The sequence below is a fragment of the Manis pentadactyla genome, chromosome 6, assembly GCF_030020395.1.
Source record: "Manis pentadactyla isolate mManPen7 chromosome 6, mManPen7.hap1, whole genome shotgun sequence".
NCBI classification, from domain to species: Eukaryota; Metazoa; Chordata; class Mammalia; order Pholidota; family Manidae; genus Manis; species Manis pentadactyla.
In genome coordinates, this window is record NC_080024.1 from 41,387,867 (window position 1) to 41,393,866 (window position 6,000).

The window sequence follows — 6,000 nt, forward strand, 5'->3', positions numbered from 1 at the left end:
GCAAGGAAGAAGAGACTATAAAACTATAAAACATTGTTGAAAGAAATTAAGACATAAATAAATGGAAACATACCATATTCATGGATTGGAAGACTTAATATTGTTAAAATATCCTTCTGTCCAATGCATTTCACAGATCCAATGCAATGCTTACCAAAATCCCAAAGACTTTTTTGGCAGGAATAGAAAAACGGACCCTAAAATTTATACGGAGTCTCAAGGGGCTCCAAATCACCAAAACAATCTTGAAAAGAAGAACAAAACAGGTTTCACACTCCCATATTTCAAAATTTACCCAAAAGCTACAGTTATTAAAACAGTGTGACATTGGCATAAAGACAGGCATATTGTCCAATGACAAAGAAGAGCCAACTCAGAAATAAACCCATGCATACATGGTCAAATTGTTTTTGACAAAGGTGTAAAACTATTCAAGGGGGACAGGGTAGTCTTTTTAACAAATGGTGCTGGGAAAACTGGATAATTACATGAAAAAGAATGAAATTGGACCCTTATCTAAGACCATATATAAAAAATAATTCTCCCCAGGCAAGGGAAACAAAAGCAAAAATGAACAAGTGGTACTCTATCAAGCTGAAAAGCTTCTGTACAGCAAAGGACACCATCAATAGAACAAAAAGGTACCCTACAGTATGGGCGAATATATTCATAAATGACAGATCCGATAAAGGGTTGACATCCAAAATATATAAAGAGCTCACACACCTCAACAAACAAAAAGCAAATAATCCAATTACAAAATGGGTAGAGGAGCTGAACAGACAGTTCTCCAAAGAAGAAATTCAGATGGCCAACAGACACATGAAAAGAAGCTCCACATAGTTTGTCATCAGAGAAATGCAAATTAAAACCACAAAGAGATATTACCTCACACCTGTAAGGATCGCCACCATCCAAAAGACAAATAACAACAAATGTTGGCAAGGTTGCAGAGAAAGGGGAACCCTCCTACACTGGTGGGAATGCAAATTAGTTCATCCATTGTGGAAAGCAGTATGGAGGTTCCTCAAAAAGCTCAAAATAGAAATACCATTTGACCCAGGAATTCCACTTCTAGGAATTTACCCTAAGAATGCAGCAGCCCAGTTTGAAAAAGACAGATGCACCCCTATGTTTATCACTGCACTATTTACAATAGCCAACAAATGGAAGCAACCTAAATGTCCATCAATAGATAAATGGATAAAGAAGATGTGATACATATACACAATAGAATATTATTCAGCCATAAGAAGAAAACAAATCCTACCATTTGCAACAACATGGATGGAGCTAGAGGGTATTATGCTCAGTGAAATAAGCCAGGTGGAGAAAGACAAGTACCAAATGATTTCACTCATATGTGGAATATAAGAACAAAGAAAAACTGAAGGAACAAAACAGCAGCAGAATCACAGAACCCAAGAATGGATTAACAGCTCCTCTACCCATTTTTTAATTGGATTATTTGCCTTTTGTTTGTTGAGGTGTGTGAGCTCTTTATATATTTTGGATGTCAACCCTTTATCGGATCTGTCATTTATGAATATATTCGCCCATACTGTAGGGTACCTTTTTGTTCTATTAATGGTGTCCTTTGCTGTACAGAAGCTTTTCAGCTTGATAGAGTACCACTTGTTCATTTTTGCTTTTGTTTCCCTTGCCTGGGGAGAATTATTTTTTATATATGGATTAACAAGAATGGATTAAAATATTTTCCAAAGGGAAAGGGACTGGGGAGGAGGGGTGGGAAGGGAGGGATAAGGGCAGGGAAAAAGAAAGGGGGCATTACGATTAGCATGTATAATGTGGGGGGGGGCATAGGGAGGGCTGTGCAACACAGAGAAGACAAGTAGTTAGTCTACAGCATCTTACTATGCTGATGGACAGTGACTGTAACAGGGTTTGTGGTGGGGGGACTTGGTGAAGGGGGGAGTCTAGTAACCATAATGTTCTTCATGTAATTGTAGATTAATGATAATAAAATGAATAAAAAATAATAATAATTCAAAATGGATCAGAACCTAAATATGAGATCAAAAACAATTAAACATGTAGAAGAAAGCATAGGACAAAGCTTCATGCCTTGGATTTGGCAATGATTTCTTAGATATGACACCAAAAGCACAGGTAACAAAAGGAAAAAATAGACAAATTGGACTTCAGAAATTAAAATATTTTGTGCATCAAAAAACCCTATCAAGAGAATAAAAAGAAAATCCACAGAATGGGATAAAATATTTGCAAATCATGTATCTGATAAGGGATCAAAATCTAGAATATAGAACAAACTCCTAAAATTCAACAACAACAAAAAAATCCACTCAAAATGGGCAAAGAACTTAAATAGATACTTCTTCAAAGAAAATACGTGAATAGCCAATAAGCACATGAAAAGATGCTCAACAACACTAATCTTTAGGGAAATGTAAATCAAAACTATAATGAGATACCACTTTATGCCCATTAGGATGGTTACTATTAAAAAAAAACAGAAAACAACCATTGTTGGCAAGGATGTAGAGAAATTAGAGAAACTGGACCCCTTGTATACTGTTGGTGGGAATTTAACATGGCACAGTAGCTGTGGAAAACAGTATGAATGTTCCTCAAAAATTAAAAATAGAATTACCTTAGGACCCAGAAACTCCCCTTCTATGTATATGTCCAAAAGAATTGAAAGTATGGTCTTACAGAGATATTTGCAGAATGGGGAGTTATGGCATAATAAGTATCAAATTCCAGTTTTACAAGATGAAAGGAATTATGAAAATGGATGGTGGTGATTGATTGCACAACAGTGTGAATGTATTTAATACAACACAATTGTACAAAAATGCTTTAGACCATAAATTATGTTATGTGTATTTTATCACATACACACACACACACACACACACACACAAATAAATGAATAAATAAAATAAACTGAAGGAAGAGTCCCTTCCCTAACATATCCACCTTCAGGTCCAAAACCCAGACAGAGCACATATTTTGAGTCACACATCTCTGCCTTCCTCTCCCATGACCTGCTGAAACTGGAAGAGGTGTCATTCTTTCATTCCCCCTTCCCATCTACCTAGACATCCTTTGGTAGAAGCAGAGCCTTTGGGCTGTCCACTGCCTTTATAGCATGTACTCCCAGCCTCACTGCTAAGCCTTACTAAGGCCAGGATAGGAGAAAGAAATCGGCTTACCAATTAGGGAAACTATATCAGGAGGCACTTTGAAAGTATTACAATTGCATTATTAGCAGAGGATATCTAATTTCTCAAATAAGTTTAATATATAATACCTCATTTGAGAAGTTAATCCCACTCTTATCCCAATTTAATAGGTGGGAAATTGAAGCACAGAAAAGCTAAGTCAACTGCCTGGGCTAGCACCAAGGCTTGACTATGTCTAGTGTTAATTCCACCATGGTGTATTGTCTCTTTAGTTAAATAAGATGGCTTTTAAATCACTTTTTTAAAGTTTTATTTCCTGAAGATACATAACATTAATCCCACTCTCACTCCAATCACTCACCAGCTCAGACTGATTCTGCATTTATTTAAATCATTTCCTTGCAGGTTTCTACTTTCTTATTGTTTTCATATTTTCAGTATCTTTCTTAACACAACCACCCTTTATAGCATTTTCAAAATACTATATTCATATAGGAAGAGAAGCCAAAATAAAGGCCATGATATGGAAAGAGATACTCCCAAGAGGATGATATTTAGTTATGTAACTAAGATATACCATGAATGTTTTAAAAATCTAAATGTGTACTCTAGTTGGCATATTTTTCTTGTTGATGAACAAATATCTCAGATAAACCCAGCATTTCCACTTGGCTCAAAATTTCAACCCAAAACATGATTCTGTGTGGGGAGAAGCCTAGGTGATATTATAGCTTTCGGCCAAAGAAAAAATATATTTCCCAGAAGCTGTATCATGATTGAAACTTGTGCCAAGGAGTTCATGTGATTTAGTTCAAGGTCACATAGAGGTAATAGGCGATGAAGCAATTAATGTAAGAAGACTTAAAGTGAAACGGGAGCACAGAAAAGACATTTTGAAATTAAAAGCAAGGATGAGCGCCTAGAAAAATAATATGAAATATACAGAAAGTTGAATTATGGTGTCCTTTTAAATGTTATCCTCACCCCATGTCCTGGGGCCAATGTTATACCACATAAGGCTTATCATTTCATACTGTTTTTCTCTGTATGCTAATCACTTCCTCTAGAGAGACTTGTTTCTCCCTTCTCTGTCCTGCTTTGTGTCTTGGTATACTGACCCATATGGACTGCATAGCACGCATCCTTACTCCCTGATATGGAAGAAACTGGAAGAGAGAGGGGTTGGAATGATTCCCCCACCAACTCCCTCCTTGACTTGGTGATGCAGTTCCAGCATCCTCCCTGGCAGGCAGCCCCCCTCCCACTACTCTAGCTTCACTGGACTCCAGGACATCAGTGCCTTCTTTTGTCTCTTTGTGCCTATGAATACTAGAAGCTTCCCACTGTTGCTGGTTCCTGGATGTCTCAACAGTCCTCTTTAGTTTTAACTCTGCCCAAACCTCTGTGATTAGACTTTTTGTGATGTTCAAAATTTTTCAAGCTACACATTTATAAATTTTTCCAGTTTAGCATGTCATCTATTTTCCGCTAGCCTCCCAACTGTAATTATTTTCCAGGATATTCACACTTTGTAAAATGATAGATATAGACACAGTTAGAAGTACATTTTAAGTAGAGCATCTGTTCAGTTCAGATCACTAGAGTTCAGGTCAGTAGAGCTCATATCAATTGCTATAATGTAATTTCAAACCTATATTCATTGGGAGTTCACCTGTATTGAGAGTTTATACCTCCATTTTGATGGTTCAAAAACTTCGATTTTATTAATTCATCTGCAGATAACAGAACCACAGGGAATCCATTCTTGCTAAACTCACAGGACACTGAGTTATAGTTCAAGACTTTCATTTATTTGCTTAAAGCAGAAAATATCCAACACAAGAACTATTAAGCCATCAACTCAGGGTTCTTCTTTCTGGTGAAAAATATTATTAAGAGTCTCAAAATACAGATGAGATGTTTGCATCATGATGATCAGAGAGTTAGAACTAGAGGCATTAAATAGTTTTATGGGCTTTTCCCATGAATTTATGGTGACATACTGAATTGCTTTGATACACTTCAGGTATATGCCTACATGAACAACAACAAAACCAAACAGTACTCACATGGAATATTATGTAGTAATAGGAATAGGAGATTAAAGATGCAGCATGAGTGGTGAGCCAGAGACCTCCTCCTAAAAGCACATATAATTAAAAAATATAATTAATACAACTAATCCTGAAAGAGCAACAGGAAAGAAGGCTGTGCCAGACTGCATGCACCTGGAGAAAAGAACAGACCTCAAGAAACAAGGTAACGTACCAAAGCCATGACCCGGCAGGACCCAAGCACTTCCCCCACCCAAGCTCACGTGGCAGGAGGAAGAGAAATGAATCGGGGAGGGAGTAGAGGCCTAGGACTGCTGAACACCTCACCCTGGAAATCTGCTCTGAAAGCACAAACCTACATTGCATGGTGCTCTGGTGATTAGTGGGGTTGGAAAGCTAAGACAGGTGGAATACCTGGAGAGACTGAGATTCCAGCTGCTTTTGAAGGACAGGGATCTATGTGGGGCTTCACTGGGTAGGCAGTCTGAGAGACTTTCTAACAGTGAGAGGGCTGCTAAAGGGGCAAGTATTGCACAGAGCTCACTGCTCAGGAGAAAGGAGAGATAGACAAAATCATCCTAGTACACTCTGCCCAGCAGGTTGGGAACTTTCAGAATCTTCAGGTGCTTCATCCTGCTGGCTGGATATGCAGCTCCAAGGCCTCCCACCATGATATGCAGCCTGCTGGACCTTCCTCCTCCCAGCCAGCCTGCACCTGGCTTGCAAACCAGCAACCCCTGCCTTGGCATCAGGCAAACCAGAGGGAAACCACGCCTTCA